The following is a 13,843-nucleotide window of genomic DNA, read 5'->3' as shown; positions in this document are numbered from 1 at the left end:
CCGCATGCCTAGAGCCTGCGTGCCTAGAGCCCGCGTTCCGCAACAAGAGAAGCCACCACAATGAGAAACCCATGCACCGCAACGAAAAGTAGCCCCCACTGGCTGCAACTAGAGAAAGCCCGTGCACAGCAACGAAGACGCAATGCAACAAAAATAAAAATAAAAAAAGAAGAAAGAATAACAGCAGTAGGGAGGGTGTGGGGAAACCAGCACTTTCAATTATCCTTATAATTTGGTATAGCCTAGTGGAGATATTTTTGGTTTTTATGTAATAAAATTTTTTTATTTAATAAAAAATGTTTTGGGCTTCCCTGGTGGCGCAGTGGTTGAGAGTTCGCCTTCTGATGCAGGGGACACGGGTTCGTGCCCCGGTCCGGGAAGGTCCCACATGCCGTGGAGCGGCTGGGCCCGTGAGCCATGGCCGCTGAGCCTGCGCGTCCGGAGCCTGTGCTCTGCAACGGGAGAGGCCACAACAGTGAGAGGCCCACGTACCGAAAAAAAAAAAAAAAAAAAATATATATATATATATATATATATATATATATGTTCTATTTAATAAAAGTCAAAATGTAAAAAAAAAACATTTTAATGAATATAAGTAGAAGAGAGGCGGCTCTTTGAAGGTGCCAACTTCATCTCCGTTTATACCAGACGCCCTCCAGGAAGGAGCTGTAGCGAGGCGTGCGGCCGGCTGGCATGACGGCAGGCGGGAGGGGTGTTCACACCGTGGACGTATTTTGAAGGCTGAGCCACCAGGATGCTGCTGATGGACTGGATGTAGGGTGTGGGTAAGGGAGGAATCCAGATCCCAAGCTCTGGCCCGAGGAGCTGGAAGGATGGAGTCGCCCTTAAGCGAACGGGGAAGGCGATGGGAAGAGCAGGTTTGGAGCTGAGCGGGAATCCAGACGTCAGTTTTAGACCTAATTCAGTTGAGGCTCTGGAGCCCAGAGAGGGCGAGTGGCTGGGCTAAGCCACCCAGCCACTCGGAGGCGTGGCCAGACTCTGGTGATCTTCCCACCCCACCGTGGTCTCCACTTTGAGGTCTGTGAGGCCGGTTCTCTGACGAGGGCCCCATCCCTGGGCTTCGGAGAGTTTATGGAGCCAGTGGCAGCTTCTCCCACCCACCCGGTGACACCGGAAGGGTGGCAGGAGGGGCATGGCAGGGACTGATTTACAACCTGAGAGTAACTAACATCCCCCAGCGCCGCCAGCGAGCTGCCCAGTCCCGTGCGGGCACAGCGGCTTGAGGGCCGTCAGACCCACGGGTCCTGGAGGAGCTCTCTGGAGCCCCGGTGTCAAGGTCGAAGGGGGTACTGTTGGGCAGAAGAGGGTCAGGGGTGCTCTGGCGTCACACCCACCCCCCACCTCCCCCCCCTTGTGGTGGGCGAGGTGAGCCTTCTCCGGTTGAGCAGTGACAAACTGGTCTGTCCGTCTATGGAATGGAGCCCAGCTTAGACATTAATCTCTCCTTGTCTGTGTGACCTGGAGGCTGGCAGGCATGGGGGGCCCTGAAACGCCTGGGTCGGCTCAGAATTGTTCTCTCTCTGTCACAGGGCCACGGGCACCCCGGTCACTCCCCAGTGGCCCCTCACCCTGGCCAACCCTGTGGGTCAGAGCCTGGAGGGTGAGAGCAGAAGAGGGGCACTTTACAGCTCCCAGGCTCCTCCCCCTTCCATCACTTCCCTTCATGCCTGCAGGAGCTTGGGGAGGTGGCTGGCATCACCCCCACTTTACAGAGGAGAAAACAGGGGTTACCAGCTGCAGTGCCTTTCTTCAAGTCTCCTGCCCGAACTGACCCTGCGCCCCAGGCTGCCGGCTCTGCCTCGCAGAGGATGTGCTTCAGGGGTTCAGGAGGGATGGGAGCTATGGATGGAGGGCATGGGGTGGGGCCTCCCCAAGCCGTGGGCAACGAACAGCCGGGCACTGGGACCTGGACTCCAGGCCTCTGCCTGTTCTGACTGGCGCTCAGCCCCGTTCCCCGTCCCCCGTCCCCAGGACGGCCCGGCCAGCTGGCAGGGGCCTGCGAGTACATCCAAATCCACCCCCTTGTGGTCTGGTGGGGACACTGAGGCCTGGAGGGAAGAGCTGAGTGCAGCCAGCCAGTCGGGCCCCAGCAGGGTCATCTCAGAAGGCTGTGTTCCTGTCCCATCTCTGCTCCCATTTCCATCGACACGCAGGCCGCAGCCCCGGCCCTTTCTCAGCCTCTCCCAGCACAGATATAGAGCAGTTCCAACCTGGTCTTTTCTGACGCTGCCCTTTGGGTACCAGTGCCTGAATTTGAACACCCTGCCAGTAACCTCAGCTCTCAAATGAATTCTCTATTTCATGCTTTCATCCTACCCACCCCTCTAATGGTCACCACTCTAAAAGGCCTGAAAAGCTAGGGCACATGACTCTGTGAACTTCTGGGTGGGTGCGAGGGTCCCGGGATAGTTCCCCACAGAGGGTGGGAGGCATTCAGGTCAAGCCCTCAGATCTGCTGTCAGTCTCTGTGGCCTTGGGCACGTTGACTGTACCTTGCGCTGTGTCCTATTTGCAAATGATCTTAATCTCTCCCTCAGGATCTGCTCTAAGGATTAAATAAGCTAATGTATATAACAAGGACTCAATGGCAAGGATTAAATGAGATGGTGCATATCATGAGTACTTGATAAATAAATAAATGAGTCCTGGGCATTTCCTTGTTTAGCAGAGTCTTACTGCAGACAAGTAACCCCACTGGGGGGTTTAGAATACCAGAGGGAAAGGAGCCCATCAGTGCAGCCCATGGAGGTCCGAGGGTGCAGGCAGGGTGGAAGGATGGAAAGGGAGTCGGGAGGGACACACAGAGAGAGCCTGGTCTTTGCCTGGTCCGTGCCCAATGGCTGAAGGTACCTTGGAGCAGTGACCACCTAAGGGTGTCCTCCCCAGCCTTTGAGCTTAGCTTGTAAATCTTAGATTCTAATGAGGTATGACTCTATCAAATGTGAACACTGAGAAAAGATTTCTTTTTGGGGGAAGGGCGACCACACCACGTGGCTTGCGGGATCTTAGTTCCCCAACCAGAGATCAAACTCGGGCCCCAGTAGTGAAAGCACCGAGCCCTAACCACTGGACTGCCAGGGAATTCCCAGAAAAGATGGTTTTTTTTTGCTATGGAAATTTAAAACACAAACAGAAATAGAAAGAATAGAATATACGTAATCACTTGGCTTCATCAGTGATCAGCATTTTGCCAATTTTGTTCCATCCATCCTCCTGACTTAAAATAATGTTTTATCCTGGAAAATTGTAAATATATTGCAAAAGTAGAGCAATGGAACAATGAATCTCCAGTACCAGTCCCCCAGCTTCCACAAGTATTAGCTCTTTCGTCAATTATTTTGTCTATACTCACACCCATTTGCCCCTCCCCAGAGACGATTATGAAGCAAGTCCCAATTTACAATGAATGGAAATTACAAAATATTGGATTATTCCATTGAGTCTCCGCCTTGAGTTGGAAAATGTCTTCAAACAAATGTATTCCTTACCAATATAACAATTAAATGAATGATAAGCGTCACAAGTACATTCTATTAGGGTCACCTTCTGGGCATATTATGGTAACTTTTTATCTTATGTGTCACTATGCAGTCATGGTATTTCATAGATTCAACGTGTTTCAATCAAGCCCAGTCAATTTACTTCTTTTAGTGCTCAAACTGCCAGACCTGTGGCCAGTGGGAGGCCCTTTAAGTAGGCTCTTGTGTCCTCTTGACATGACCCCAGTGAACCTTTTTTTTTTTTAATTTATTTATTTTTGGCCATGTTGGGTCTTCGCTGCTGCACACGGGCTTTCTCTAGTTGCGGCGAGCGGGGGCTACTCTTCATTGTGGTGCACGGGCTTCTTGTTGCAGTGGCTTCTCTTGTTGCGGAGCATAGGCTCTAGGTGGGCTTCAGTAGTTTTGGCACGCGGGCTCAGTAGTTGTGGCTCATGGGCTCTAGAGTGCAGGCTCAGTAGTTGTGGCACACGGGCTTCATTGCTCTGCGGCACATGGGATCTTCCTGGACCAGGGCTCGAACCTGTGTCCCCTGCATTGGCAGGCTGATTCTCAACCACTGCGCCACCAGGGAAGCCCCCGCAGTGATCCTTAAAGCTTCCTTGCCCTGTGACTCATCAAGATGGCCCAGGTTTACCAGGAGGCTCCTGGCCCACACGTGGGGATAAGGAAGATATTTATATATCATCATTAATAATTGCTAATGTAGTTCAAATAATGAGTTTGTGTCAATATTTCCAATATAGTTCAAACATTAGAGTACTCCCACTTACACTATTTGATTCTATAATTGTTATTTATGTTCTTATCTGAAAATCTTGACTCCTATCATATGAACGTATATACTTAGTTGTTTTCGCTTACAATACAATAAAATAGTTCCAAAAGAACTCTGCCAGATTCATACAGGAGAAAAGAAAAGAAAACTACTGAATCAAGTTCAGGATTTTATAAGAAGTTCCTTTTTACGCATCCCTTTGTGGTGGTTAATTATATGTGTCAAGTTGGCTGGACCACGGTGGCCAGATATTTGGTCAAACATTATTCTAGATGTTTCCATGAAAGTGTTTTTTGGGATGAGATTAACATTTAAATTGAATGGACTTTGAGTAAAACAGATTACCTTCCATAAAGTGGGTGGGCCTCGTCCAATCAGTCGAAGGCCTGAACAGAACAAACGACTGACCTCTCTCTGCTGAGCAAGAAGGAATTCTGCCTCCCGATGGCCTTGGACTTGAAGGGCAGCTCTTCCCTGTTGCTCTTCTGCAGTCTCCAGTCTGCCAGCTGCCCTGTAGGTTTTGGACTTACCAAGCCTCCAGGATCACATGAACAAATTTATTAAAAATAAATCAGCCTCCCATCCAAGTACTAACCAGGCCCCACCTTGCTTAGCTTCCACAGTAATTAACACAACATTGTAGTTCAACTATACTTCATTAAAAAACAAAACAAAACAAAAAATAAATCAATCAACCCCTCTCACTGTCTGGAGACATTGTGGGCTGTCACAACCAGGGTGATGGGGAGGGGTGCTGCTGGCATCCACTGGGCGGAGTCCAGAAATGCCAATATACATCCTACAGTGCACAGGGCAGCCCCACATAGCAAAGAATGATCCCGCCCCAAAGGTCCACTGTGCTGAGTTGGAGAAACTCTGCTCTAAGGCATATGTCATCCACACCCTGTGTAGCCTGTAAGCAGTCACTTAACAGACAGCGACTGCCACGTTCCCTTTTGCTTCCCATTCGGGTGGGTAATACAACGGTAGTTCAGTTCTGGGTGGCTTTCAGCTTTGGGCAAAATACAGCACCTGGAGGAGAGTGGCGTCTGCTCTAGCGGTCCGCTTCGGGGTGATGCAGCGGAATCCTGAGCGTGCAGCGTGCTGGACACCAAGGGATGAGAATGACCAGCTGTGCCATGTGCTGCCAGAGGCCACATAGCTCGGGGCTGATGAGCGCACGTTAGACTTGGTGACGTGGGGTCCCGCGGGGGCCTTATGCCAGCCGGCTCAGAGGATCAGGGGCTGCTAGCCAGGATGCAGGAAGCAGCGGAAGAGTGAGCAGGGGGTGAAATACGGGGAGAGCTTTCAAGAAGTGTGGCCGTGAAAAGCGTGAGAAACAGGGACGAGGAAGCTGTAGTGCAGGGAGGAGCCCACAGGGGGCCGCGTCCAGGGGAGACCGTGGCGCTGCGGTCTCGGGGACTCAGGGTCTGCTGTGGGGTCGTGGAGGGGGCGGGGCGATGAGCGTCGGATACGAGAGCTCGCCCAGCGGGAAGGCTCAGGGCGGCCTGCTGGCTAGGAGGGCGAGTCCCCCCCCTACACCCCGGATCTGGAAGAGGAAGAATCAGTCCTCAGAAGTTACAGACAGAGGTGATGGGTCGGGGTTGGAGGCAAGGAGCCCAGTTACTGAGCATCTGTGCCCACCTAAGCATTCGTGGGGTGGGGGGGCCAGGACCTCCACCACCGACCACCCAGGAAAGCTGTGTGGGCCTCCCAGCTCCCAGATTTATTCACCTGAAAACCATTTCCCAAGTGGCCATACTGGGGTCATACGTGACCCAGGCCCATCCCTACCTGAGGACTCACCGTCCACTGTCTTGGGAGAAGGAAACAGTGACTGAGTGTGGACAGGGCCCCAGGGCGCTTTGGGAGCTCAAGGGAAGTGCCTGGTCCAGCCAGAGGCCCAGAGGACTTCCTGGAGGCGGTGGTACCTCAACTGGGTCTTATAGGGAGAAGAGGGGCCATGAGGTGCATGGAGTGGGTTTTTGGTGCAGCGGGGACTGTAGGGAATGGACCGGAGCCCCCAGAGTACCGCCCTGCCTGCGGAGCGCTGGCCCCTCCCTTGTCTCCTTCCCGCGGTCAGTGGGGCCGCGCGCTGGTGTCGGGCGTCCCCTGGCGGCGCCCCGCGCGCAGGTCGGACAGGGACCGGGCGGGGTGGTGGCGGTGCTGGGAATGGGCCAGACCCATCAGGCTGACTTATCCCAGTTCTGTTCGAATCAGAAGAAAGAGAACGAGCTTTTGGAGGAGGAAAATATTTTAGCGTATAACTTTGATATATTTGTCTCTATACTAACGCAGTCGTAAAACAGTTTTAATTAATGATGAAGAAATGTTCACATATTGAGGTTTGCGGAAGTCATTCTGGTATGTACAAGGTTTAACTTGAAATGTCTGCTGCCTGGGCTCTCTCCGTCTCTCCTGGGATAAGCGACTCAACTCCTTCCAGGCCCTCCTGCTTCTGCTGCTGCATCCGTGTGGCAGCAGGAAGGACCCAACGTGGACATGTGTGTCTAGACATCCCACCTCATTCCCTAGGGCTCAAAAGGAAGCAAACCCAGGAGTAGATCCGGGAGATCCTCCATCGTTTCTAAAGTCAAGGAGAAGTGCTTTGAGCTTCCTGGAGACCAAAGTACAGAGGGAAATAGCGTCTGTTTCTCTTATTGGTTCAGTGCACAGGAAAAGTGAGGAGTCAAAGGTGAAAGATTCCCCTGACTCCCCAAGATTCCTGGGGTCCCAAAGTTCCCCCAGAGTGGATTTGGTTGGACCACCAGAGCACAGAGCTTCGGGCAAATTCTGGGTCACAGGATGGACCTTCAAGGAGTCATGCTCCTGATCTCGGTAATTAGCAGCTCTGAGGAGGAAGCTGTGAAGAACAGGTGCATCCTCAAGGAATCCTGGAATATCATGGCCCCTGGAAAGCATCAAGCCTTCCTCCCCCTTGGAGGCGGGGAAACCGAGGCAGGGAAGAGGGGAAGGGATGTGGCTGAAGCCATGCAGGCCAGTTCTGCAAATATTTACCGACGTTATGAGAGCTACCTCGTTATGAGAGCTCATTCCCTAACAACTAACGCTGTTGTACTTCTCTTCATGTGCTCATTTGTCATCCCTGTATCTTCTTTGGTGAAAGATTTATTCAAATCTTTTGCCTGTTAAATGAAAATTGGTTTGTCTGTCTTATTGTCTAGTCATAGAGTTCTTTTTATATTCTAGATCATACAGTTTCAATGGGGGCAGTATTGCCCCCAAGGGGGTGAAAATTGGTTCTGAGGGAGGGAGTGAAAAAAATCGCCTTCTTTTTATGTAGAAAGCGTGAATATATACATACAGTACAGAAGCAGTATCTGTGCTATTAAAATTTCATGGGGGCAATTAGGGAAAAAAAAAATGCCTAAAAAGGCTCCGTGAGGGAGGGAGGGGTGAAAAAAGGCTGAGAAATGTCGTTGTAGATACAAGTCCTTTGTTGGATATGTGTTTTGCAAAGAGCAAAAATTTTAAATTTGGGTTAAGTCCAATTTATCAACTATTCCTTTCAACGTCCAAATTGATCCAACACTATTTGTTGAAACACTTTTTTTCCCCACTGAATTGCTTTGCTTTTTGACCTCTGTCAAAAATCAATCGACCAGGGCTTCCCTGGTAGTGCAGTGGTTAGGAATCCGCCTGCCAATGCGGGGGACACGGGTTCAAGCCCTGGTCCGGGAAGATCCCACATGCTGCAGAGCAACTAAGCCCGTGCGCCACAACTACTGAGCCCGTGAGCAACAACTACTGAAGCCCACGTGCCTAGAGCCTGTGCTCCGCAACAAGAGAAGCCACCACAATGAGAAGCCTGCGCACCGCAACAAAGAGCAGTCCCCGCTCCACACAACTAGAGAAAGCCTGCGCGCAGCAACGAAGACCCAACGCAGCCAAAAATAAATAAATGAAATAAATTGACTGTATATGTGTGGGTCTATTTCTGGGCTTTCAATTCTGTTCCAACTAACTCAAATATTTTTAGTATATGGTGCAGACCAAAGAGAAGCCCGTCTTTGATCCAACTGCCATGGGTCCTGCCTGTCCTCTGTCTCCCATGCAGACCCCCTGGCCTGCCTTAGCCAGGTACTTCCTGCCTCAGGCCTGCAGCTGCACCTCCGTCCTGGCCCAGAACCCTCTGCCCCGAGATGATCTCCTGGTCAGTGTCTCCTCCTCCAAGAGGGAGGCCCCTGCTCACAGGCAGCCTCTGGCCCCTCTCTGTGGCATCACTGTTGGTTTGGTTCTAGGAGAGCTCGGCGAGGTCTGCAGGCACAGGATCACACACAGGGCTGTGTAGACAGAGGTGAAGAATTGGGGTTTTATTCTATGTGAGAAGGAAGCAGGGGTGGCGGGATCAGACTTCAGGTCTGGGGATGTCACTCTGGCCGTCACATGGAGGTGGACTGAAGGGAACAGTGTGGAGACCCTGGCCGGCACACAGACCCCGCTGGCCACTCACGCTGCCTGCAGTCCCGTCATCAGAGCCATCCCTCCCTTTGAGAGAAGCGCCCGCGAGAATGAAAGTAGCTCTGGTTAGCCTCGCTCTGGGTCTCAGGTGGTGGGAATCAGGAGAAGCAGGGGCTGGGTGTCCTGAGGGGGTGCGGTGGGTCGCTATTGTCCCCTGCTGCCCGCCGGAGTAGCTGCACTCCTATGGCTGGCCCTGTCCCTCGGGGTCACGCCCTTCTGTCATCAACGCCCCTCTGGCCAGCGGGGGCTTGCAAACTCCTCTGACGATGGCACAGTCCTCATCCACACCCTGGTCCACTCATGCATTCACAGACTCAGTGCGTGTGCGTGTATGTTCTTTTGTTTTTGTTTCTTGCTTTTCTGCCACAGCGCATGGCTTGTGGAATCTTGGTTCCCTGACCAGGGATCGAATCCATGTCCCCTGCAGTGGAAGCACAGATTCTTAACCACTGGACCACCAGGGAATTCCCTCAGAATGTGTTTATTGAGCACCTACTATATGCTGGCTCTGGGCCAGGTGGTGGAGCTATACCACCACCCGACAGTAAGCAGACGTGTCCCTGCTCTCAGGGCCCCAGGCTGGTGGGGGAGTGAGAGAGTAATCAAGAAATCACACCCTGAGTGGGTCGTTGTGAATTGAGGTGGGTGCTCCGAAGCGCAGGAATGGGTCAGGGCAGAAACAGGGTTCCAAGAGATCAGATGAGACAGGAGTTGGACCTAGTTCAGGGATTCCTGGGGGCTTCCCTGGAGAAATGATGGCTGAACTGGATGGGAAGGGTGGGAAGGTGCAAAGAAGTTCCAGGTGGAGGAAAAGGCAGATGTGTAGCTCTCGCAGCTGGAAGGACAATGGCTCACTGAGAAATAGAAAGAAAGCCAGTGAGCAGGAGGGCAGGGTGAGGAGAGGGACCCAGGGGCCTGATGGGTCCTGCCGCCTTCAGGCCAGGACCTGGGCCCGTATCCCAGGGCCAGGGGGAGCACACAGTACTAAACAGGGAAGTGACATATTCACGTTTGGATGTTGGAAAGATCACCCTGATCCTGATTCTCAACACCCAGCTGGTAAAGAACATTCTTCTAAGAGAAATATAAATGTGACTGAGGTTTAGAAAGGATTAGAGGATTACTACTCATTTCATTAGGGGTGATGATGATGGTATTGCGGTTATGGAAAAAAATATCCATTTTTAAAAATCAAGGCACATATTGAAGCATTAGGATTGAACAATCACCATGCCTGAAATTGACTGTAAAATATTAAGGAAAAAGACAAATGAAGAAAAATGGCAAGATAATTAACAATGGTTTAAATTAGGTGATAGGTACAAGGAGTGTCCATTATACTAGTCACTCTACTTTGGGGTTTATTTGAAATATTTCATATTAAACAGAAAAAAAAAAGAATAGCAAAGAAAGAAGAAGGAAAGACAAATAGGTAGATCAATGATACATAGATAGACGGGCAGACAGACAGACAGATAGAAAAGATAACCCTGGTTGTCCAGGCTGGGTTGGAGGGGCCAGGCCTCCCAGGCTGGGCAAGCCCATGAGGACGCTGTCCATTGCAGGTAAATTCTAAAATGACCACCAAGTAGCCTTGTATAATCTTCTCCCTGAGAGTGTGAGTGAGACTTATAGATATGATGGGAGATCACTCCCATAATTATGTTATGTTAGATGGCAAAAAGGAACTTTGCAGGTGTAATTAAGGTCCCTAATCAGTTGAGTTAATCAAAAGGGAGATTTTCCGAGGTGGGCCAGACCTAATCAGGTGGCTCTTCCGAGCAGGAGCCCTAAAGACAAGGAAGTCAGGAGGATGAGCTCCTGTAGCCTTGAAGGCCCGACTTCCATGAGTTCTACAGCTGCAAGGAAATGCATTCTGCTGACAGCAACATGAACTTGGGGAAGGACCTGGAGCCTCAGATGAGACGACAGCCCTGGCTCACACCAGGATTCCAGCCTGTGGGACTCAGCAGAGAGCCCAGTTGCGCTGGGCCTGAACTTCCGACACACAGCAATTGTGAGACAACAAGCCACTCAATTAGTGATGGTTTGTGACGCAGCAACAGGCAACAAATACACTGTTAAAGAGTTTAGGTGAAAGAATCAGAGGCTTGGATCAGGGTAGTGACAGTGGGGATGGTGTGAAGGGGGTGGGCTTGAGAGTGTTTAGAGGTTCAGATCGCCAGGTGGATTAGATATGAGAGTGAGGCAGTGGGACGTCTGGAAAGACTCCTAGATTTCTGGCTTGAGCAATTGAGAGGCGGGCCTGCAGGAGGACGAGACCGGAGGGACAGCCTAGGTGTCCCTTCAGGCATCTAAGAGAGCTTGCCAAGCAGGCTGCTGGGCCCGGGGAAGGCGAGGGCTGGAGATGAAGCAACATGGGCAGTCGCTGGTGTGCAACAGAGGCTAGCGCCAAGGGGCATGAGGAAATGGGCCCAGGATGGAGCCTTGGGGATTTGACTCTGAAAGTGCCTGGAAGGGCTGATGGTGGAGGCATGGGTGGTGTCCCGAAAGCTGGGGAAGGGAAACGCCTCAGGGCGAGGGGCAGGGGCTTAGGCTGCACGTGACATGGGCCACCAAGGCCTGCCATCATGACCTCTTCATGACCTTTGCACTCTGTCTTCTCCCCTTCCCCATTACCACTGGACAACTCCAGCCCAGGACTCCTGGCCCTCCCCCGGCCTCCTTCAGCAGCCTCACCCCCCTCACTGGCCTCCCTGACTCCAGTCCCTACCAGTTCTCCAGGGTCCTTCTTATACACTCACGTCTGAGATCACGTCCCTGCTTGGGACTCCCTGAGCTCCCAGGGCAGCTCCGGGAGGGCAGGAACCAAGTCTGACTCACCTGCTACTGGGTCCTATGTGGGTGCTGGTGACAAAGTTGCAGATACTACTGCAGTTTGTGATATTTCCGTGGCCTGCAGCCTGCAACCATACTGAAAGGAAAGATAATTTAAGATAGGAGTTTGTGAGAATAAAGATGTGATTTTTTTTCCCACTCAAGTCCACAGACCTCCTGAATCCTAACTACCAACCCCAAGATGAAGGGTTGGAGCTCCATCCATAACGACGCATGAATTGGTGCACGGCCAAGAAGGAAGACACTGTCAGCAAGCAGTGGCAGCAGTTCGGCAGGGCCGCTTTGAGTGCAGGAGGACAGATTGTCTTCCTTAAGCAGGAAGACAAGCTCATTGACAGCCAGCCTGTCTGCAAGGAAGAGCCAGCGTGGGAGGGCCTGGGCTGAGTCTGAGGGTCAGAGGCATTCTAGGCAGAGGGCACCCCATGAGTGACCCCAGGCAGATCCCACCTCTCTGGGCCTCCGTCCCCCATCTGTGTGATGAGCAGGTTGGTTCCCAGGCCTCTCAGGGCCTACAGTTCATCTCTGGTAAGGAGGACCCTGACAACCAACATGCCATCCAAATGTTCCCCTTGGTTAAGCGAGGGCTCATCGTGAACCTGCCCTCAGACCCACGGGTAAGCAAGAACAGAAATGCCTCTCAACTGGCTCTGGTGGGAAGGGGAGGGTATTGGCTCCGCTACCTGAAAGGCTGGGCTTCCCTTCCCGTCCCTCAGCCCTGCTCTCCTCTGTATGGACTCCGTTCTCCGCCCCGTCTGCTACCCGGGTGGCTGTCAGAAGCTCTCTTCAGGCAGCCCCACTGCAAAGACAACCCAAGTCCTGGGATTGGCTCCGACTGGACCAGCCCTGGAGCAATCACTGTAGCCCGGGAGATGCTGTTTTCTGACAGGCAGGCCAGGTCAAGTGCTCACCCCACATGGACTGAAACGGGGGCTGAGTGGGCCCCAGAGGAAATTCTGGTAAGAAGAGGATGGAATGGATGGATGCCTCACCTGCAAAAGTAGCAAAAGCCACTGCAAGGGGTTGAACAGTGGCCCCTCAGTGCCCCCACCCCAAGTTATGTCCACCCAGAACCTGTGAATGTGAGTGACTTTGTGGGGAAAAGTCTTTGCACTTGTAGTGACGTTAAGGCTCTTGAGATGAGAGCGTCCTGGGTTTAGGGTGGGCCCTGAATCCAATGTCAAGTGCCCTTATAATAGGGAGGTAGAGAGAGATTCGAGCCACAGAGACGCAGAGGCGTGGAAGCCATGTGACAACGGAGGCAGAGATTAGAGTGACACAGCCCCAAGCCACCAGGGGCCACCAGGGGCTGGAAGAGGCAGGAGGGATCCTCCCTTCAGAGGGAGCGCGGCCCTGACGACACCGTGGTTTCTGATTTCTGGACTCTAGAACCATGAGGGAATACATTTCTGTTGTAAACCACCCAGTTTGTGGTCATTTGTGACGGCAGGCACAGGAAGCTAACACACCCACCCCAGTCTCATCGTGAAGCACCTTGTAACCCCAAGGGTTGAGAGTCTACACAGGGGCCGGGCCTCAAACATGCTCAGACTTTCTCTCTGATCCAGCCCCTTACCTGTCGCTCTCAGGATATACCACTGTCCCCAACACTGCCATCAGAAAAGGACAGCAGTGGATGTGAACAGCTGTTGGGCTCTAAACATTCTGCAATGAGCCTTCGCAGAGTAGGTGTTAGATAAATATATCAATATGACGAAGTGAGGAATTCCCTGGCAGTCCAGTGGTTAGGACTCGCGCTTTCACTGCAAAGGGCTGGGGTTTGATCCCTGGTTGGGGAACTAAGACCCCACAAGCCACCCAGAGTGGCCAAAACCAAAAAATCCCCACTGAAGTGAGATCTAAGTATACAAATACAATCACTGCCTCCTTCTCAAGGCTCAGGGGCACAAATCCCAGCTGTGCTGCACCCTGGCCTTGTGAATAAGCCACTTGGCCTCTCTGAGCCTCAGTTTTCTCACCTGCAAAATGGGGATGATGAAATTGCAGTCCTGAGACTTCACTGGTGGTCCAGTGGTAAATAATCTGCCTTCCAACGCAGGGGACGCGTGTTTGATCCCTAGTCGGAGAACTAAGATCCCCCAGTGTTGCGGGGCAACTAAGCCCCCGCACCACAACTACAGAGCCCACGCACCCTGAAGCCTGCTCGCCACAACTCGAGAGAGAAAACCTGCATGCCACAACTAGA

The sequence above is a fragment of the Leucopleurus acutus genome (genome assembly GCF_964270905.1).
Source record: "Leucopleurus acutus genome assembly, chromosome: 11".
Lineage (NCBI taxonomy): Eukaryota > Metazoa > Chordata > Mammalia > Artiodactyla > Delphinidae > Leucopleurus > Leucopleurus acutus.
The sequence above is the reverse complement of the archived record's forward strand: the minus strand, read 5'-3'. Positions refer to the sequence as shown.